The following is a 23997-nucleotide window of genomic DNA, read 5'->3' on the forward strand; positions in this document are numbered from 1 at the left end:
GCCTCGATTACATCCTGATTAAACCCATCCTACGTCAAAATGATCATAAGTGAAAAATGCATTTAAATACACCTAACCTACAAAGCATCTTGCTTGGCTTGGTCTACCTTAAATGTGCTCAGAACACTTCTATTGCCTAGAGTTGGGAAGTTATCTTGAGTTTCATCTCCAGAGTAGTGGCTTTCCTTTTCTTCTCATAAGAAGCAGGAGACGCAGATGGATGTTTTATAGACGTGATGGGATGTGATAACACAAAACTCAATACCCAAAAGTGCTGTCAGCACAGCCCACTGGACCGTATCAGTTGTTTACCCTCGGGATCGCAGGGTTGACGGGGAGTGGTGGCTCGCTGTCGCTGTCCAGGGTCATGAGAGTATTGTACTGCGTATACTAGCCCAGGAAAAGATCAAAATTCAAAACTTGAAGTACAGTTTCTCCTGAATGCGCATTACTTTCACACCATTGCAAAGTTGAAAAATCATAAGCCAAACCATCATAAGTTGGGGAACCGTCTGTGTCAAGTCAACCTCAAGGCTGTTCACATCTGAGGACCATCAGTCAATCAATCATTCAATCAATCAATCAGTCAACTCATCAATCCTGTCTACATAATGGAGCCTCAATAAAATCTCTGAACATATAGGCTCGCGTGAGGTTCCCTGGTTGACAATACTCCGTGTGTTTTGTCACACATCGATGTTGAGAAGGTAGCATGTTCTAAGGACAATGAAAATTTTACATTTCAAATCCTGCCAGACTCTGTCCTATGCATCAATTCCCTCGCTGATTTTAATTTAATCTGTCCTGTAATAAACCATAACCACGAATATAACAGCTTTCAGTGAGTTCTATGAGTCCTTCTTATGAATTGTCATACATGAAGGCAGTTTTGGGAGCCTCCAAACTTACAGTTGGTGTCAGAAGTGAGGAGGGTCTTGTGTGGGCTTTCCCTTATATATTTGTAGTTGGACTCTAATTCTTTGAAGTTAGGGTCAGAAGTCTTGAGCAGACTTGGCAGCCAGCAGGACCGTGCCCTTGAACTTTCGGTATGCCTAACTCCACGCAAGTAACCTGTTAAAAATAACCACAGCCAGAGCCAGAAAAGAAATTCAAATGCTATAACACAAATACATGTAAGGACATATGTAACACAAAATGCTGTTAATCACTTACTATAGTAAATCCTACTGGGAATATCTTAATTAGTGTGGAAATTGCCAAAGCATCTTGCAGGAAACACAATGGCAACCAGAATATTTAGAAAGTGGGAGGAAGTTTGGAGGACTCATGAAGCAATAGGACTGAGAGGGAGTAATTGGAAGATCTTGGAATTGAATCAGTCGGCATGTGGCAGGAGCTAGGGTGGTGAATCACAGTTCTTAACCTTTATGCGTCTTCAGGTAAACCCTGAGCTGTACTGAGGTGGTGCTTGCATACATCAAGAGCAGAGGTGGCTAAGCCCTCTCTAGCATTTCATCCAAGAGGTCTTGAGTCCAGATATGGCAGTCAGAGACTTCAGCTTTAGATTTTAAATCCTATTTCCACAGGCTTCTGGCCTACGCTAAAGCACTGGGATGAGTAATGAGATTCAAGTATCACACCTACCTTTCATCTATAGATCCTAAATTGTTTTCCTCCTGAGATTTCAAAATTCCAGAAGAAGGACTGCAATAAGAACAGTTCTCACCTTGAGGCTCATGTTAGATGTATTATAGTACAGTGAAGCAATCGCCCCCAACAAGTTTTATGCTGCAAAGTGCCCAGGAGCAATGAGAGGATTTGTGTTCAGTCACGTCATCCTTTCTCTTCAAAGACAACAACAGAAACCATCGTAATTCTTCATAAAATCTGCTATAATGTTCTGCTTAACTTTAAGGCTTTTTCAGAAAGCCACAAGTTGAATCATTTTGACTGTCTTGCACAGTCAATTTAGTCCAACAGCACGGGTCTATCAAAAGCAAACATTTGAATGAGTTAGTTGACTACATTATCGGTAAAGAGCATCTTAAAACAATCAAGGTGGCTGTGTATGTAGTCATGGGGATTTGGACAATGATGGAGGAAAGTGGATAAATGACATACCAGCAACTTTTTCTACTTTATCCTCACAACAACCTGCTGAAGTATGCATTAATATCTCCATTTTAGGAATGACAAGCTGAGGCTCAGGGAGATTAAGTAACTTGTCAAACGGTCTAAAAAAAAAAATGGCACTGAAACCCAGACTTTTCTGTTACCAAGTCTTGATCTTCCCATAATTCCATACTATCTGCTTGTTGGAAATATCATTCAGAATTATGTCACACCATTGGGGTATCCCAAGGGACTATTAATTTAGGAATCTAAGGAATTCTGAGGTATGATCTAAACTTTATCTCTGATTAATGGGATATATATGATATATATATAGCTATTTATATACATATAAATATAGAAAACATAAATAAGATGTACATATATATATATATATACATACATATATATATATATATATTTCCCCCTGACCTTGTCCAAATGTGTAGAATTCAAATAAGTCCAATACATATTCACTAAACATAATTTGTCCAATAATTCTCCTTTTTGTAGAAAAGATTGATTCCAATTCATAAAATGCAATGAAAGGTTACCTATATTTCTATTGTATGTTATATAGTTTACACCCAGAATTTTGTTGCATTATCTGTTAAATATATATTATAATACGCTCCGTGTTTCACTTTGACATGGTTCCCACTCTATGATATTTGTGTTAGATATTAAAAATTGGCTACCTAGAGTGGCATGCTAGGTCTGAGACCAATTCGTTCTACCGCCTAGACCTTATGTTAGAGTCACCCTTCAGGGTTTATTTCGGAAACTCACCCAATCCATTCTCTCACCTAGTAGATACCTAATGTACCTTTGACTGCAAAAGGGTGTCCTTCCCTTGAATGATCCCAGTCACACAACTATTTATGGTATGTCTCAGGATCTGGCCCAGGTGCTGAGGATACAACACACCCAAATCCTGTCCCCAGGGAGCTTCTGTTCTAATGGGAACCTTCCTTATCAAAATTTCTAATGTTGAGTATCTTGGTGTGGGGCAATTTGATGAACAGATTACAGAATGCAGAGGTAGGATGTAAGTGATTTATAGGGAGTCTTTGCTTTAAAAAAAACACACAAAAAACCCCCTTATTTTCAATCGCCCTCAGATTGATGGATACTATGTAAGAGATATGTATCTATCCCTTCCTATTTTCACCTCCTGTAAGACGGGTACTTTTAACTTCTAAACAACAAATGAGGGGAAAAATAAGCTTTACTGGAATATTTAAAATTAAACTGTCACATTGTAATTTCTAAAATTGAAGGCTATTTTCAAGAATGCTTTTCATTTTTCTTCTTTACATGTGCATTATATGTTTCATGCAGAGACCACTGGGATAAAGATAGTTGCTCAAGTTCACACAGCCAACCCGTGAGAGAGGAGAATCTCAAACCCAGCCTAATTTGATTCTAATACTGTGTTCAATTCTCTAAACTCTGGTTGCCTTTCTACACATCTGTGCATGGTTTTTACACAGCGATAACTATTGATATAAAAACCTGAAACTTGGTGCTATCTTGTTTTGAAACTTGTAATGGTAAGAGAGGAGAATACAAGAGAAATTCCAATGTCACTGTCAGTCTAAAATGGGGACAACCTGATAGGGGTTTATACACATTTAAAATATATCTTTGTGGTTCACATTAAGACCTTGTTGCTGGCTAGATAGTAGTAGTTTATGAGTCAAACAACAAGTGAGGTAGGACTAATGCTGCTGCTTGGAATACAGAGTTCCAGATAACTTCTTTGGTTATGTTAGCATTTGGCATTAAAAGAACAAAACAAAACAAAACAACAAAAAATTCTGCGGCTTTACCGTTTTACTGAGTTAGATATCCAGAGGTAGTTTGGCAGGTAGATCCTGTGATGCCAAATGCAAATCTTTGCCTAATTGTAGGATTTCAAAGAAAGAAACTAAAGCCTTTGGGACAACTTAAATTACCATCAATTTGTTTTTGTATATATCTGTGCTCTTTTAATCTTCTTAAGAAATGAAACAATCTCTTTAAAATTACTATTGGCAATTTTAAAAATAACCAACGGAACAGATTAAGGGAGCACAGGTATTTTCCCCCTTATTGAAGTAGTATTAGAATCTCTCACTGTCCTTGTAGAGTTTGGATGTGGTTAGCAGATCTTTATCACCTTTATCATAGATCTGTTTCTAAATGTTTTAGTTGAAGAAACACTCTGTCTTGACTTGCCCCCCAAAATTGCAAATTGAAAAAGGAATTTGGGAAACACATCCCACTTTCCTCAGGTGGGACTTACACATACAGGTGTTCAGGTAAAAGAAATCTGGCACGGCTCTCAAACAGCCATAGGTAAAACAAACCAGAACTTCAACTGTAGCACGGGATTTGCCACCTACATTACTGCTTTTCTATTGATGAATGTGTTAATTGACAATGTGCTCCTCTATTGTTTGCGAGCCTTAGAAGCTAATGGTTTTATTGGATAAACCCAGACTGTGAGGTGTGAACATACTTATATAGTTTAATAGTGTAGTCAGGTGAAATTCATGCTAAAAATATTACGTTTATGATATGTAACTAAGCTGTGTGCTAATTAAGCACAACTGGTAACCGGTTTCCATAAATGATACAATTGTGTTAATTTACTGACACGGACTCCATTTCTACATCGTCTACTTTTTTTTTTTTTTTTTTTTTTTTTAAGATTTACTGTACTGGGGATTAGTCTCATACTTCCTATTTGGTTTAGTATCTGTAATATTTTAACATTATTGACTTAATCAGGTTGCTCACCATCAAAACACATATCTGCCCCACAGAAAAGGAGAGCAAGTCTGGATTTTACGTCTGGAAAAGCAGGGGAAATTCGTTGATGTTTTACAGTGGGGCAGTGCAGACACTCTCTAGAGCTCCGAGAATTCTCTGGTGGGCCTCTTAGTATTTTCATAGCTGTTGGTGAAAGTGAATGGAAAACCACAGCAACGAAAACAGGATACTGAGGAAGCAGATGCTTCAGGCATCGAGGTTTGGTCAGCCTATCAGCTAGGAACCCCAACTAACTGAGGTCCTGGTTGTGGGCAAAAAATCGTGAGTTTAGACGTGGAAGAAGGAAATTACAAATGTGAACTCCAGAGCCCCTCCTCCAGGTTTCTAAGTTTTATTAACTTCTACCTCTTCCCTTGGTTCCCTCAGTCTTAGGAATGGTAATTGCTTCCTTTAGTTACTACCTCTGTGATGTCTCTTTTTGTCTTTTTAGTTACCTAGGTAACAATTTTATGTCTAGTTCACTCTTCTTTATATTAAATTATCTCTGTTCAAACGTCCCGTGTAGTTCTTGCCTTCTCACTGGACCCTGATTGACACAGTTCTCTTATTCAGTACTTTCTAGATGAGACCCCATGGCCTTCACTCTTATAATTCTTTCCTGTTTCTTAAAATTTGAGGTGGCCTTGAGCAATGGCTTCCCTTCTTTCTAGTTATCTTACTGTTCAGAGATCAGCCTGTCTTCCTTTGTGCTTTCATTATAAGAATGTCGGACTTGGGGAGCTGCTGACGAGTCTTGTAGAGAGTGGAATGAGGAACATTGAGAAAAAGGGAGTGGGAAGGGAAGGGAGAGATGACAAACAGGCAGACTTGTTAGGGGTTTGCTGCAAGTTATGTGCAACATGATTACCATTTGCCCTAGGGTGGGGGCAGTGGAAATAAAACTGAAGATATCAAATCAAGAGTGAAGGAGGCAAGGAGGAATCTGTGACCGAGGACTTTAGCAAAGGGCTCTGGATCCTACCTGCCAAGCTGCTACAGCGGGATAAATGAGAGTCAGCGTCCAGTCCAGGCCGATACATGTGTCTACCACTGGGTTTGCACATAGATGTTTCCTGAACAGCGTGCAAAATAAACCGTTCAGTAAAGTCAGAACTCGAGAGTCAAATTTCTAGGCTGGCATCAGAAATTAATTTATGACATTTCATAACAGGCTGTAGCAGAGGCAGCATATACTGAAAGCAGTGAGAAATTCAGCAGAGCTGTTAGCTTGGAAAGCTAAAGTTGGGACGGGGAGACAAAAGGGGTAAGAAAAGTCCCAGAGTACAAGCTCAGAGGTCATAACAAATGGCTGTAAACGCATCTCATTAATTTGGTGTCAAGCATTTGGGGGCATTCATTAATGCTTACACTAGTTGATGGTATTTCCTTCCCCTTGTGTGCCTAAGAAGGTTAGGGGAAGCCCTAGAGTGTATGTTTTCTAGGACTGCTTGCATTCCTCCCTCCAGAGGATGAGTTTATATTAATAGTAATAAATCCCCTCCATAGATGTGTGCCTGCCTCCAAACATTAGCTGCTAGAGGCTCTATTATGGTGTTATTGATAAATACAGGAAAAGGGGAGATAAAGATGACCTTTAATTGCGTCATCTGTGGTAGACATTTGATGCAGAGGCTTTAACTTATGTACATTCTGGTCACGAGGTGTGTTGTAGGTAGGGAACAGAAAACATCAAGCAAAGGCGGCAGGGTGGGTCTGTAAAGTCAGCATCGATGGTGACCTTAAAAAAATCAAGCTTTTCATTCAGTCCAAGTTGGAAGTCTTCTTAGCTTTTACCTCTTGCCACTACTAAGATTTCAGCAGCAAAGCAGTGGTACGAGACAGTGGAGGAAAGAGGCTAGACGTCTGCAAATGAGACATCCAGTTTAGGAGCTCTGAAACACATACGGAATATGGAAGTGTTCTGGAAAATCTGAAGCTCTATAAAAGTTAGCAGTTATCCCAGAGAAGCAGAGAGAAGCTAAGGAGTCAGGAAGCTCTGTACTTAAGTTTCTGTTCTGCTTAATATCTCTCTTTGTTCCACAAAGCCCTGGTGACTTTCTGCGTCGTCAGGCCTCATCTTTAGTCACTATTCTCCTGGCTTGCTGCATTGAAGTCACTCTATCCTGTCATCAGTGCAGTTTCTAGAACATGCCGAGCTCCTTCCCATCTGAAGACATTGGGATTGTTGTTTCTTGTGGCTAGAAACAGGCTCTCCTTCCCGCCACTAGCCACTTTTGTCTTGCATGGTGGCTTCTCCTCATCCTTTTGATTTCACACTTATGTTACTTTCTCAGAGATGCCATGCCTGGCACAAAATGTAGGCATTTGATAAATATTTATGGAATAAATGAATGATTTATTTTGGCTGAAAGAGGTAAGATATATGAAGAATATTAACAGAATGTCTGATATAAATAGTAGGGGCTCCTGAATTATTAGTTCCCTTACTCTAATCTTCAGAGTGATCTTGAAACAGTCTTGAACCATACATGAAAAGTTAGCTGTGGTTGTAATCCCAACAATATCCATAATCCATTGAAAAGATTTGCAATATATATATATATATATATATATATATATATATATATATACACACACACACACACACACACACACACATATTATTGTTTTTAAAACAAACCCATGAGAGAGAGAAAGAGAGCAGTATTTGCTATCCTTTTTAATAGAGATTTTCTTTGTGTTATCTTGCTTGGAGTTCACTGAGCTTCTTTTGTGACCTGTTGTCTTGTATTAATTTCACAAAATTGTTGGCCATTATATTTTCAAATAATTCTTCTGCCCATGATTTTCTTTCTCTTCTGGGACTCCAATTACATGTCTTTTTAGACTATTTAATACTGTCTCAAAAACCTTAGATGCTCTTTTCCTTTCAATTTTCTCTTTTTCCTCCTTCTGTTCTAGCTTGGATCATTTTTACTGACCTATCTTCAAGTCAATTTCTTTTTCCTCTGTTAACGTTCAGCTCACTGAAGGAATTCTTTATCTTTGCGATAGTGTTTTTCACTTGATGCATTTCCATTTGGCTCATTTTTATTTAGCTGCTTAGTCAATAAGTTTATTATTGTTTTTATATGAAAAATCTTCACAGAAAACTGTTGTTTGGTTTTTTAGCTCTCAGCAGTCCATTCCTGAGCTCTGAGGATGCTTGCCTTCTTCTGAGTTACTTGATCTTTCTTCAGGGCAAGCAACATTTTGGGACGGTTCCACCTCTTCTTTTTAAAATCTTTCTTAGGCTTCTTCTCATAGGCTGGATTCTCTTGTAAAGCAGCATGAACTTTCTTATATCTCCTCCATCATGTCCGGAGTTACGTTGTCCTTTATGTATTAACAAAATTGTTTCTTGCAAGCATCTTCATCTTCTTCCATTAGGCAATGCATACGAGTATAATCGACAATGTTCTGACCCATGATGTGTTTCTGATGTACTTCTGTATTGAATTCTTTGCTTTCCAAACCATAACCAGGGGAATCGTTTGGTATTGGGAGGGATAGACACGCCTCCGTCTGCAGCTCCCGTCAAGGCCTCCCCAAAACTTTATTTCCAGTAGTAGTGCTGGCAAGCCTTATATCCAAATAGGTTGCCATCAGTGCTTTCCACATTATATTCATCTCCAGACACTTCCACTTGACTTTCACAAATCTTGCCCATGCCAAACCTACTGAGAAGACTGTGGGCCAGCAACAGGCCAGTACAATATGTTGCAGCATAATTTGTCAGGCCAACTTTACACCATACTTTGGCAGTTCATGAGCATAAGCTGCATGAACTAACGTATCTCCTTCTATATGGGCATAAGCAATCTGACAAATGATATCTCTTTTGGTTACATGAACTATCATCCTATGCTTGGGTGTGTTGTATTTATTTTTATCCTGGATTACCAAGCGTTTCTGGGCATAGAAATCAGTTTTACCCTTTCACCGTGTTCTAACTCTCACTTGGTATCTCTTGAAGTAGGCCTTATTCTTGACTTCAACAAACCCCGTCCTGCAGAACAGAAACCCGCAAACCTGCAGACCCAGCACTGCTCCAGGGAAGAAAAGGCCACACACTATTATTTTTGGCTCTTTTTTATAAAAAGAGTTTCCATCTCTGTTGAAATTCTTCATCTGTTTACACATATTGTTCACTTTTCTGCCTAGATTATTTAAAACATTAATCATTGCTAGTTTGAAGTCTCAGTCTGATACTGCCAACAACTTAGCCTGTTTAGAGGTGTGATTTTGTTGGCTCTTTTATCTCTTGACAATGTCACTGCTTTATATCTTGATATTGAGTCATATTATTATTTTTGGATGTTGTATAATTTTTTTATTCAGTGCTGAGAATTATGTGTAGAACTGGAGAGATGGAGGTAAATGTTTTTTTATGCCCAGAAACAGGCATGCCTCTTCTATAAAGCCATTAATGTGTATGTGTGGGGAGAAGACAAGTCAGTCTAGACTGCAGTTGAGATTTATTGGGGCTAAATTCCTCTAGTGGGGTACTGCTGCTGCCTTGTGCTTTGGATGAGACCTAGAGCACCAGACTTTCTTTCAGCATCTTTGATTTCAGCAGCTCTTGCATGACAGCCCCGAAGGAGGTCTCTCTTTCCATGCCCTCTGCAAACAGTATACCATTATTCTTTGGTATTTGGTGTAAGACTTGTAGTGGAGAGAGGAAAGCTTTTTGGTTTTCCTGCTCCAACTTCTTAGGGAGACTATGTGTCTAAATCTCAGGGATAGAATTTTTTTCAAAAGTCCTTATTCTCTTCAATGGCAAAATCCTCTGTTACCCTACTTGGTATGGGGTTGGGAGTACAGGAGAGCGTTCTGTGTCTTCTCAGGGGCAAAGGAGCACTACCTCGTATCAGTGCATGGTCTTATAGGATTTCTTGCCTATATTCCCCCTCCAACAGCAGCAAATGACTTCTGCCTGTTGTCAGTGAAGGATCTGAGACAGATGAGTTTCCTGGTCTTTCTTCATTGGCAGACAGCTTCTGCTGGTGATAATAAGGGTATTTCGTAGTTTCAAATTGTTGCTTTTCCCAGAAATTTGTGTGTACCATCCCAAGGTTCCCTACAGTAAATACAAAGATTCAAGGGCTGACTTTGAACTTTTGTAAAAGCAGCCAATTCATCCAAATCTTTCTCATAATTCTTCTTGACTACTTAGTGCTGTTTGTAGAATAGTTAGAGTTTATTTCATCTTTAGTTCTCTTAGTTATGGTTTATTGTCATCTCGCCCCACGCTGCTTTATAGATGAGTAAAGGAGTCTTAACCAATGTTTTAATTAAAAAGGGGGAAAACTACTCAAAGATGAAAGAGTTGACTGCATTATTCTTCATTTGTAAACATCTGAAAGTTGGATTACATATTGTGCATATTTAGGTTACGTGAAAATGAAAAACAATCAGTTTTATGTTTTTCAGTTTTTAAATTAAATTTGTGGGCTGGAGGAAGTGGGGAAGAGGGAAGTTTTCTAAGTACAGTCTTAGTTATTCTGAGGAAGTAAGGTACACGAGGGTGAAAAAACTCTTGTGTGTTTCTTAGAAGGGCAATGGCAGTTCTCTTGTGACTAGGGATGACATATGGAAACTGTCACATGCTGAAAGGCATATGATGCAGAAAAGTCACACCTGCAGATTTCTTAACCTTAATCCAAGGTTAAGATTTTTAAGGTCACTTAAGATTTGTGTTTCACGATCTCACCATCTTACTAGGAGAGTATCTATTTCTGTTTTAACAGTCTTTTTTCTTGGAAAGGGCCTCTTGATGTGAAAACTAAGTCATTCCAGCTGATTTAAATTTTTCCCTCTTTCTTTCATCCAAGAAATGTTTATTAGGTTGTCTTCAAGTGCTAGGCAAGAGACCGTCCATGGCTCTAGGAGATTACGGGTCTTATAGATCCCAAATTTGAAACAATACAGGATGGTGGTTTCTATAACTGAGATTTGTGAAAAGTGTTGTGGAAATTTTCAGGAGTGGTCATAAACTGGGCTTGGGAACAGCGGAAGCCCTAGTGGAAGTAATTACATCAGGCTGTAGAACAACCATTGCTTTGGTGAGACAGGATAGAGTTATTACGTTCTCCACTGTCAGAGGCAAAGTTTGCTTTGCTAAAAGGTTATTACACATCTATGGATGGGGAAGCTGGCCATTGCTTGCCTCTCTTCCCATTTATCCTCTCTTTCTATACCCACCGAGAATTTAACATTGCTATAAAAATACAGTTAAAAAAAGAGTTCTACATTGCATGATACCCAGTACAATAGTGGGATTAGTCCTTGCTTGTATTTGGACCTGAAGAATCAAAGTGAAATGCCTAATTCTTGAACATGTTTTTGATTTTTACCTCTCTCTCTCATTCCCGTGGAAACAGTTGTAGAACAGTGTTATTTTTTTAAAAAAAATTTAGCTATAGTTGACATATAATATTATATATTTTTATTATTTATTTATTAAAAGATCTTTTCATCGAGTAGTGTTTCTGAAGATACATAATAAAAATAGACATTTGACACTTTAATACAGTGTTTCCCAAACTTACTTGATCTTGTATCTTTTTTTCACGTAACACCTGTTGACATCCACAGAACTGTTTGAGAAATGTTAATCTGGAATAATGAATTGACTTTTTCCTCTGGGATTATGAGTCTTCTTTCGTGTGTGTGTGTGTGTGTGTGTGTGTGTGTGTGTGTGTCTGTGTGTACCGAGGTACACATGCTGGGCACTGATGATTCTGTGTGTGCATCTTAGCTGTAGTGAATATGTGCATGTAGATGCACAAACATCTTTTATTAGCAGAGGCCATATGTTCAGTTGTTCAAACATGTCTATGTGTATATGTTGGCACACCCTGGAGACTGTGTGTATATGTACGTGCACGTGGCCATGTTTGCAACTATCACAGCATATTTACCAAAGATTCTAGGAACCAAGATCAGATACCAGCTACATGTGCACATTGATGGATTTCAAACTAAATGGTAGATTTTTCTCTGAGGAACAGGTCAATTCAGGAGTCTCAGAAATACCTAATAGCTTATTGATAAATTCGAGGGTAAAAAATCCTTCTCTCGGAAGAGTTACCAGTTTCTAAAGACATGTCTTATCACTGATAACTTTTAAGAGGCATTTATGTGTCTTCCATATAACTAATTATCGTTAATATTTACTTATGTATTCATTCAGCGACAGATATTATTAGATACTTTATCAGTTATCTGTTGCTGTGTAATAAATTACCCAAAACTTGGTGGCTTAAAAAACAGCACTCCCAAAAACTATTAATACCTCATAGTTGTTGTGAGTCAGGAAATTGGCCACAGCCTACCTGGGTCCTCTGCTTCAGGGTCTCTTGAGGCTGCAGTCACCGTGTCAGTAGGTCTGTGGCCTTATCTGGAAGCTCAGTGGGGAAGGAGCTGTCTTGTGCTTATCAGCTAATTGTCGGCAGGATTTAGTTTCTCAGGAGTTGTTGGACTGAGGGTCTGAGTTCTTTGTTGGCGGCTATTGGTGATGTCTCATCATTTTTGCTGTATTCTATTCATGATATGCAAGTTACTACATCCAACCCTAACCACCCCCTGCAACCTCCCCCACACAGGTATGAACACCAGGAGGTGGGGAACAATTGGAGCCCATTTCAAAACTTGCCTACTACAGCTACCTACTATGTGCTGGCTTCTATATGTGCATTATATAGCATCCATCAGGAAAATACACATTTAAAAATCAATTTTTTCTAAACGCCTATCACATTTCTTTTCTTCCCATTTAACTACCACCACTCCAGCCTTGCCTTTTGGCCCTTGATATATGAACTTTTTCAATGGCCCCCAGTTAGTCTCCCTGACTTCATTCTCATCTATCTTATTGTAGCTAAAATAGTTTTCCTGAGACATGTCTCTTTAAAAGCTAAAGTGACTACCTACTCCTGGGTCTGTACCGTTTCTCAACTTAATAATGTCCTTTTGGAAAAATATCAAAGTCTCATATTTTCTTTGAATGTTAATTGAAAATTAAAAATAAATATTATGAAAAGAAATAGAAAGAACTACATAGTGTTTTGATTAGCCATGGAGTTGAAAGTCACCTGTTTAGAGGATCAAGTTCATGCTATTTAGCCTGGCCTGCAAAATCCTTCACAGTCTCATTCCTTCCTTTTTAATACAAGCCTTCCATTCTAGTCCACTGGTTTTGCATCATTTTTCAAATCTATTTTGTGCTTTTAAATCTCTATTCCTTTATTACAAAATATTTATAATTATACATAGAATTGGGAAAAGACTCCTACAGTTAGTTCTATTTGATTAGGATGCCTTTTCACAGGTAATGCATAATTCAAGGACACAGCATGGATGGAGAGAAAATGCTCTAAAGTGCAAACATAGATTGTAGGTATGTAGAAGAGGTCTCCTTACTGTTTTAGTCACAGCAGGAGTAGAACATGGAGGAAAACACTTTAAATACCTATGTTCCTCTCAAACACTCCAAAAAGGGGCATGAATGCTAGTGATACAGCAATAATGTCCGTAACAAATAATAAAATCAACTTTATTTTAAAATTTTGCTATCAACACAAGGCAAATAATAATCCATTAATTACTTATTATTTACTAATAAATTATGTCTTTAAGCAGAGAAGATTCAGTCTCTGCTTTTGGAGTTTCTATAATTACCTTGCTAACTGTCCCTTCTTATACAAGTATCTTGTGCACATGTGTTATAGACTGAATGTTTTCCCCAAAATTGATCCATTAAGTCCTAAAGCCCAGAGGAATCACATTAGGAGGTGGGGCCTTTGGGAGGTGATTAGGAAATGAGGGTGGAGCCCTCACGAATGGGATTAGTGTCCTTATAAATAAGTGTTGTCAGAGAGCGCCATTGTCCCTTCAGCTATGTGAGGACACAGTGAGAAGAAGGCCATTTATGAACCAGAAAGTGGGCTCTCACTAGACACTGGGTCTACTGGTTTCTTGATCTTGGGCTGCCCAGCCTCCAGCACTGTGAGAAATAAATGGCTGTTGTTTATAAGTCACCCCGTTTAATGGTATTTTGTTACAGCATGCTTCCTATCTAATGATCCTTCTCATGACAAACACACATTTCATTCCTTTGAATAAAAATAAGAACAAAATATCATCAGATTTGTTTGGAACCACAAAAGACCCCGAATAGCCAAAGCAATTTTAAGAAAAAAGAACAATACTGGAGGTATCACACTCCCTGATTTTAGCTTGTACTACAGGGCTACAATAATCAAAACAGCATGGTATTGGCAGAAAAACAGACACATAGACCAATGGAATAGAATTGAGAACCCAGAAATAAAACCACATAAATATGGACAGATAATTTTTGACAAAGAAGCTAAAAACATACAATGGAGGAAAGACAGCCTCTTCAATAAATGGTGCTGGGAGAATTGGAAAGCCATGTGCAAATGAATGAAACTGGACTGCTATCTGTCACCATGTAACAAAATTAATTCAAAATGGATCAAAGACTTAAGCATAAGACCTGACACAGTAAACTGCATAGAGGAAAACATAGGTAATAAACTTATGGAACTTGGGTTCAAAGAGCATTTTATGAATTTGACTCCAAAGGCAATGGAAGTAAAAGCTAAAATAAATGAATGGCACTATATGAAACTTAAAAGCCTCTACACATCAGAAGAAACCATCGACAAAATAAAGAGGCAACCAATTGAATGGGAGAAGATTTTTGCAAACAGTGCCTCCGATAAGGGGCTAATATCCAAAATATACAAGGAACTCATGAAACTCAACAACAAAAAATCAAACAACCCAATTGAAAAATGGGCAGAGGACCTGAAGAGACATTTCTCCAAAGAGGACATACAAATGGCAAATAGACATATGAAAAAATGCTCAACATCACTAATCAGAGAAATGCAAATAAAAACCACAATGAGATATCACCTCACCCCAGTCAGAATGGCTATCATCAACAAGACAAATAGTAACAAGTGTTGGAGTGGCTGTGGAGAAAAAGGAACCCTCATACACTGTTGGTGGGAATGCAGACTGGTGCAGCCGTTATGGAAGGCAGTGTGGAGATTCCTCAAAAAAGTACGAATAGAATTACCATATGACCCAGCAATCCCTTGCCTGGGTATCTACCCAAAAAAATCTGAAAACATCTACATATAAAGACACGTGTGCTCCAATGTTCATTGCAGCTTTGTTTACGGTGGTCAAGACATGGAAACAACCAAAAGGTCCTTCAATAGATGAATGGATAAAGAAGTTGTGGTATATATACACAATGGAATATTATTCGGCAGTAAGAAAAGATGATATAGAAACATTTGTGACAACATGGATGGATTTTGAGAGTATAATGCTAAGCGAAATAAGTCACACAGAAAAAGCAGAGAACCATATGATTTCACTGATATGTGGTATATAAACCAAAAACAACAAAAGAACAAGACAAACAAATGAGAAACAAGAACTCATAGACACAGACAATAGTTTAGTAGTTACCAGAAGGTAAGGGGGGTGGGGGGTGGGAGATGAACGTAAGGGGGATCAAATATATGGTGATGGAAGGAGAACTGACTCCGGGTGGTGAACACACAATGGGATTTATAGATGATGTAATACAGAATTGTACACCTGAAATCTATGTAATTTTACTAACAATTGTCACCCCAATAAATTAAAAAAAAAAGAATAAAAATAAGAGAAATCCTTGCTTCATCAGTAGATTACTAGATTATAAGGCCTGCACTGCCATTCTGTTTCTTGTTGTAAACATGTGCCCAATTTTGGGCAAAGGATTCCCTTGAAAGTTTAAATTTGAAAACCTCCTTATTGTTTAGATGGATCCATTCCAGATGTCAGCCAGACAGCATGATCTTACAGGAGTACACCAATCCCTTTTTGTTTACATGAAAAGCAAGTAAGTGAGTGTATTCCAGTCTGTATCATATATTTTTTCCTTCTATGTTATCTTTAGAAATGAACGTGGACATTGTTGAGAAAAAGATGAAACTGATCAAACAGACAAGTCATCTTTAGCATACAAAGTAAGTGTAGTGGGAAATGAAAGGCAAATAAACTAGAAGTTTGGGCTTATTTGACAGGGAAATAGTTCTCTATAGATTTTATAATCCTGTGGAGTGAGCTGCAGTATATTGTAATGTTGAAGACTATTTTTTGTTGTTGTTATCTGCAAAAGCTAGGCATTTCCACGGGCTTAAGTGTCTGCTGACACTTAATTTTATATGTTGGGAATTTTATGATTATAGTTGATGCCAAAAAATATGTACAGGTACAGAGGGTTCCAAAAACATGTATACACATTGTAAGAAAGGTGTCACTTTGCTCACGTTTGGTCAACGTTGCTCACACAGTAGTTCGCCATAAACAGAAGTATCTGGACGCTGATGGTAACCACTTTGAGCATCTCTTGTTATTGCAGGAGTCACATGTGACTTGTATTCATCTTTTGTTATTGGTACATATTGCATATTACAATTTTAATACAGTGTTTTCCTTTCTTAAAATATGTATACATTTTTTTGGCACCCTCTGTATTTGTGATCACAGACATCTAAATGGCAAGAAGTTGTCTTGTGCTTGTCTTTTACCACAATGGCCGTCGCTGTTTCTCTGTATTGAAGTAGATAAGAAGTGTTTGAGGTCCACCTGACCTGAAACATCCCCTGATTGCTTCAAAGTCAGAAGTAGAAGAAACAGGAATGGATTGCATTCCCCCAATAGGGCATTTACTTCATGAGTCCAACTAAAGTGATTTATAAAGCACATAAAATTTGCCTGTCTGGTACAGGGAAGACAAATATAAAAATTCCTTTTTCATGCTGCAACATGTCAGCAACAAGCATTATCTAGAGGGGCACTCTGATACAGCAGGTTGTCTGGGAAGAGGTGTCTAATGGAAAGGGAAAGGACTTTGATGAGCCGGGTCAGCTACTTTGGGATTTTGGCCTCGGGCCAAAATACTTGCCTTTCAGTTGTGCAGGTGAGTCATACATCTCATGGTCATTAGATGGCAGTCTAACACCAGTGAAAAAACTAGGAAAACCCATTCTCCCCACTTCAAAGCCAGTTTAATGTATTTTTATGCTATGCAAGTTTAAAGAAAACTCTCTAGAGAGGGTAACTGTGTACTAGGAATAAAATATATGTATATATGTAAGTTTAAAAAAAATAAAACTGCAAAACCACTCTTATTCTCAAGAGTGAAAAATTGTTTTAGTTTTTTTTTTCTTTAGCCCTCAGACAATTGAGGCTTGTAACTTGGTTTTTCTATTTGGAATAAGCTGAAATAATCTTGTAACATTCTTCTTTCTTATTCTCAGAAGATATTTTGATACCTCTCATATGCAAGCAAGCCTTTGAGGAAAGATGACTCTGTTTTAGTCATAAGAAAGAAAAAAACCCACCCCCTCCCAGTAACTCCTTACACACAAACAACCCTGCCCAGATGTACTGAAATATAACCATCTGAGTATTTGACTTAGGTCTTTGTCATCTACTTGTTCTCATCTAGGTTTCCAGTCTCTTCCTAATGTACATAGAAATCCTCTATTGTCTCATCAGGGCACTTCTCGGAGCAGGTGAGCTGTTTGTAACACTGTCAGGAATGTGGAGCCTGCATTAGAACCTAATGTTAGCTACCTCTTCGTTTAGTTCATTCATTCAACAAATGTAAGTGAACGTTTGGTAAGTAATGGGCATTCTGCTATTTGGTGAGGGTGAAGACATCGTCTCAGTCTTCATGTTACTTATCATCCAGCAGAGGAGAGAGCAATTAAGTAAACAATCTCACAATGAACAAAAGTGATCAATTATAATTATGAGAAAGCCTGCAAAAAGTTTCGATACCACGTGATTATATAATAGGTGGGCTGACTCGATTCATCCAACACATACAGATTGACTGCTTACTCGGTGCCAGGTACTGTTCTAGGTGCTAATGATTCATTAGTGAACTAAACAGAAAAAGATTCCTGTCTATGTGGAGACAGTTTTTTTTTTTTTTTTAATTTTATGTAGGGATGCAGACAACTAACAAAATAAGTTAATTTTGTATTACATTGGAGGGTGAGTGTTATGGAGAAATATAAAGCAGGAAAGGGAAAGAAGCCACACTAAGGAAGAATCCATGATTTTAAATAGTGCAATCGCAGAGGGCCTCACTGAGAGGGTGACGTATTCCTGAAAGCTTGAAAGAAATGAAGGAAAGAGCTGTAGGCAGAGAGTAGCATGTCCAAAGGCTCTGGAGCGGAACTATATCTGTTAAGTGGAAGGAAGTGCATGGAGGCTAACATGGCCGGACAGGAATGAACAGAGGCGTAGGGACTTGCTAAGAGAGGTAGCGGAGCAGACCATGTAGGCCATTGTAATGTCAACTTGGACTGAGTCAGGGAGCCACAGAGGGTTCTGAGCGGAGATGAGACATCACCTTAATTATGAGAAGATCACTTCAGCTGTTGTGTTAAAAAATGTTTTAAGGGGTCAAAGAGAGAAGCCAGGAGACCAACCATCCAGGAAAAGATAACAGGAGCGTGGACCTGGGTGGTAGTAGCAGAGGTATTGAGAAGTGGTAGAATTCAGGCTGGATTTTGAAGGTAGAGCCAACAGGATTTCCTGATGGATTGGATGGGACTTATGAGATAAAGAGAGGAGTCATGGATGACTGCCAGGCATTTGGCCTGACCAGCTGAAGGGTAGAGGAGGCATTCATTGATATGGGGAGGGCTGAGGGTGGAGCAGGTTTTGGGGGCAAAGATCAGGAGTTCAGTTTAGGGCATGTCAAGCTTGAAGAGTCTGTTAGTCATCCAAAGATAAATATTTTGTTTCACTTAGACTGGGTTGGATGTATAAATTTGGGAATTGACATCATTTAGATGGTACGGGAAGCTTGATGAGTGAGTGACTTAGTCAGGAGTGTGTGAGGGGGAACAGGAAGTCTTTTCTGAGGAAGTGATGTTTCAGCAGAGATCTGAAAGATGAGCAAGTTAGCTGGGTGGAGAGGGGGAGGAAGAACTCTCTCCCCTCAATGGCACCACTAAATACACTGATCCACTCACTGATCCAGTGAAAAATGGAGGAGTGGTTTCTTAGTTTCTTAGAGTGAGAAGGAAGCTTTCCTTTGATAGTTCTAGGAAAGGAAATGTTGAACTATCCTTTCAACTTTTTAATGTTACAAATGCAACATTAAAGTAGGTAGAAACCTAGAATATTTCCTGATGTTTCCTAAAGAATCTCATGTAAAACTGAGGTGTGATCTTTACCATTGAAAATGACTTTGTGCTATTTATGTGTTGAAGCAGCACAAGTATGAGGGCAGTTGTCATCAACTTGTGACAACATACATTGCTCCCTCACTGGGAACAAAAGCATTCTGGGAACTTAATGTGTGCTGGTCACAGTAAGTAGTCAGGGAGGCAACCGTTGCTGAGAGCGTGGGCCCATGAGGCAGACTGCTTGGGGTTGAATTCCAGGTCTGCCACGTATAAGCTGTGTAACTTTAAGCAGGTTGTTTAAGCTTTTTGGTGTTTTAGTTTCTGCCTTAGTAAAACAAACACAAAGCTAGTTTTGCCAGGAGGATCAAAAGAGAATATGGTAAGTTACTCCGAGTGCTTGGAACAGAGTAATCCTTCAATAATAGTAGGTAAGTACACTTTTTATTGCTGTGAATCACCATGCAATTAGCTTTTTAGATGAAGAATACAGAAGCATCAGATACATTTCTGGCTGAAAAATAGACCATATTGGATAATAAAATGCCTATTTGCCATTTATTAGGGTTTTACCCAGACTTTCAAATAGTAAGACTGAAAATAATGGCAGACATTTGTTGAGCACTTACTGCAAGTGAAGCATTCTACATGTATTATCTTACTTTATCTTTATCATTCTGTATCGTAGATAGAATTTACCCTAATTTATAAATCAGGAAACTGGAGTTTGGAATCTTAACTAAGGCTACAAAGCTAACGAGAGGTAGATAGGAGGTGTGATCCCAAAATACGGTGAATGGTTAAATAAAAAAATTTATTACAGTAAAAGGTGCATTGCCATTAATCGCCCTTAAAATACTCCCCCTCACTTTGAACACGCTTATCCCGTCATTCTTGCTACTTTCTGAGGCAGTTCTGGAAGTAAGTCCTCTTTCGTGAGTGTCTTTTACTTCATTCTCCATCGTAACAACGCTCCGTGTCACACATCGCTTCTGGTATTCGGAAATTTCTGTCAAATAAAAATATTACGGTGTGTCCTCATCCACCTTATTTACCAAATCTGGCACCGTGCGACTTCTGGCTCTTCCGCAAAGTCAAAATGACCATGAAAGGAAAATGTTTTGAATCCATTCAGGACATCGAGACAGCCATGACACTGCAACTAAAGGCACTCACGAAAGAGGACTTCCAGAACTGCTTCAGAAAGTGGCAAGACTGAGGGGATAAACGTGTTCAAAGCAAGGGGGAGTATCTTGAAGGGGATCAATGGCAATGTACCTTTTACTGTAATACATTTTTTTATTTAAACATTCACCATATTTTTTGATCACACCTCCTACAGGATCTGAAAGAAGTTGTCAGTCTTTCAAGTACACCCTCCTGGCTTTCTCCTACTACAGAACCTTTTTTTTAAAAATCAGTTTTAGGTTTATGAAACAACATAATGATTAGACATTTACACCCCTCACAAAGTGATAACCCCAACAAGTCTATCTATCTGACACTGTACATAGCTGTTACAATACCACTGACTATATCCTGGGACTATATATAGTATACAGTATATACACATTTTTAAAAATTATAGTTGACATTCAATATTATTTTATGTTTCAGGTGCATAGTGCAGTGGTTAGGCATTTGTATAATTTATGAAGTGATCCCCCTGATAAGTTAGTACCCATCTGACACCCTACATAGTTTTTACAACATTATTGACTATATTCCCCATACTGTATTTCACATCCTTGTGACTATTTTGTTACTACCAGTTTGTACTTCCTAACCTCTACAGAACATTTTTTATTTCAGTAGATCACTTCTGAAGCATACTGCTTATAATTGAAGGTTTTAACATAGTAATTCACCTTTGAGGGATAGGAAGAAGAAAACCATATGAGAAAATACCTGTTATTTCAAATGCTAATAGAGACAGATACACACCCCTCCCCTCTTTTTTTGCAGAAAACAAGATAATTATGTTTTCATATTTGCTTTCATAAAGGTTTTGAAATCTGGGCAATTCTCTCATATCCACCTAGATTTCTAAACATAGCCAAACCTCTAAGACATGTGAACTTGGCTGACAGCATAGTATTTGGCTGGAGCCATTGATTAGCTCAATGATGGCTTGAGAAGCTGAGCCTAGATCCTTCCTTCTCTGTTTCAGTTTATACAGTCAGTCCACTTGTTCACGTACCATGGTGGCATTGAATAACGACAATGGGACCCCTTTTAAAGCCTTTATGTTCCCGAAAGATTGGCTTGGAATCCAATCTATATAGCTCTATTAGATTTTTATGTTGTTATTATTTTCTACAAATACCATTTTCTCCCTTCTGAAACTACCCCAAAAGCCACATCTCTGACCCCTCTCAGGCCTTGCTGGAAACTGGCTTAAAGTAGGCCCTGTTGACGTCACTACCATGTGGGAGTGAAATGTTGTCTGTACACTGTTTTGCTGTTTTTCTTTGTTTCAGAAGCACGTCCAATGCTTGAAGCTTACAGATCTAACAGAGGTGTTATATTTTTGGTAGAACATCTTGGTTCTAACAACGTAAAGGCAAATTGCTTATTGCCTGTAAGATTAGAATTCTGGGTAGATACTTACTGGTTAACGCTGCGTGTTCTTCAGACCGGTTTCCAAGAAACAGCTCTAAGGCAAAGGGGAACGTTGCTCTGCTCACATTTTTCTTCTAGAATTACATGTTTTGGGGTCAAAAAGGTCACATTTTGGAGTATACCCAAGTCACCGTGTGCATGTTCCTTTCTTGACCACAATTCCTCCAACACAAATCAAATTTAGAAGCTTCCTATAGTTCCAGATGGTCAGAATCTGATCATATCAAATTACCATTTCCCACTGGAAGTCATGCCAACGAGGGACTGAGCTTCTGCCCAAATGACGTCTACTTTCTCCTTAGTACGTTCTGATTCCTGCATCTTGCCAATTACTAAAATGAAATAAAAAATGTTGTTTGTTTACAGAATTCTTGTCTTTACTTAGTTTGTAGCATTCAACAGGAGAAGCAGAAAAAGTTCTCTAAATTTAAATTGTTCAAAAATGAAAGACTCTTTAAATAGCACACAGTTAGATCTTTAAAATATCTATTATTTCTGATGTTACTCTCCTCCTCTTCTTTTTTCCTATCTGGAATCAAAGGTATTATGAGCACAGATCTTGTACAGTTAATAACTCCCCACACATTTATGTAGCATGGACTATGTTTATCAAACTCTCTTAGCTATTACGAGGGATACAAAAAATGGACATGATTTAATTCTGCCCTCTAGGAATTTATAGTTTCACAGAAGTAGATGTGTTCAAAACATAATATACTAGCTGTTTGTGTCTCAAGGGTCAAACAATGCTTTTAGGGAAGAGACTAAGATCAGTGGTGGACAAAAGATTCCCTCTTTAACTCGAATGTGATTTTCCTCTTACATAGTTACAAATAATTTGATAAATTACTTCATAAAACCAAAGTAAAAACCCATAACATAAGACAGAATGTCATAGTATTTTAAACAACATACGCAGGGGGAGCAAGGATGGAAAAATTAATTCTACCTGGGAGTATCTGGGTGGTCTTTGTAGAGGCAGCACCACCTGAGCTGGTTTTGGTAGGCAGAGATGGGAGGAAAATCCCTACAGGCAGACAGCAAAGAGCTCATGGGAAAATTAAGGGTAAACTGGGTGTTAGTAGGATTTGAAATTTGGCTGAAGAGAAGAGTGAATGAAAATAGGGGACTAAGAAGTTGACAGGTGGGTAGAACCTTGTCAGAGAAGCTCTTCAACGTCAGTAATATTGTGGTGGGTATGTATGGTGCTGGGTGGGTGTTGGATTTGTCGGGGAAAGGGGGGTCACTTTGTAAGTTATGTAGATATCTAGCCACTATGCTATACATCTGAAACTAATATAATATCGAATGTCAACTGTAATTGAACAAAACTCAAGTGAAGGAGTTTAGATTTTTCTCTAGATCAGCAGTTTCCCTAAGTCAGATCTGCAAAGAAATGGTCCATGAGATGTGCTAGTGTGAGATCTACGTATTTGAAGATTCATTGTGGACGTTCAAATCCTTAATAGTCTAATGAACATTCCTACAGTAAACAGTCTTGCTTTACTGAATTTAACCTGGCATTTTCTAAAGGTTTCTGACCACAGAATCCTTTAAATAATAATAATATGGAAGGAAGTACTTTGAATCTACATAGGGCTAACACGCTGCATAACTATGTGTTAGGCATTGTTTTACGTATGTCACATGTATTTGCCCAGTTAATCCTCGTGATGCTCTGTGAGGTAGGTACTATTATTATCCTCAGTTCACATATGTGGAAGTTGAGGCACAGGGAGATTAAGAAACATGTCAAGTGTTGAAAGCTGGCAGGAAGTATAATAACTCTAGAACTTGAACCCAACTGGTCTGACTGCAGGGTCACTGATTTTAATCAGTGTGATATACAATGTTCCAGTGCCATGAGGTGAGTGGGGAGCTTTCGAAGGTTTTTGAGGAGAGTGACGTACTCATCATTAGATTTAAAGAAGACAATGCTGATTGCTTTACAAAGCCTTAGAGGATGAATAGGTTGAATCTATTAGGAAGTTATGTTTCCTTATTTTACTGGGAAAATTTTCAAACACACAGAAGAGTTGAAAGGACAATGCAATGAAAACCTGTGTACTCAGTCCTTAGATTCAATTTTGCCATACTTATTTTATGTACTTTTTCTCTCCTAAACTATTGAAGGTAAGTTTCAGGCTTCATGATTCTTCACTGCCAAATACTTCAATATGTGAATCCTAAAAAATAAAGACATTCTAGGAGGTTATGTTGAAGTCCGAGTGAGAGGCAATGAGGGCCTAAGCTAGGGCAGTAG

General features: G+C 38.4%; 1 protein-coding gene and 1 pseudogene across 1 annotated transcript in view; both read right to left on the reverse strand.

Moving 5' to 3' along the window:
- The window catches only part of LOC117037930 (zinc finger protein 333), a 1118586-nt gene that overhangs the window by 67394 nt on the left and 1027195 nt on the right, over positions 1-23997 (reverse strand). The window lies entirely within an intron of this gene.
- On the reverse strand, positions 7998-22055 carry LOC117038465 (60S ribosomal protein L5-like; annotated as a pseudogene).

Source organism: Rhinolophus ferrumequinum, chromosome 18 (assembly GCF_004115265.2).
Source record: "Rhinolophus ferrumequinum isolate MPI-CBG mRhiFer1 chromosome 18, mRhiFer1_v1.p, whole genome shotgun sequence".
Classification (NCBI taxonomy): Eukaryota; Metazoa; Chordata; class Mammalia; order Chiroptera; family Rhinolophidae; genus Rhinolophus; species Rhinolophus ferrumequinum.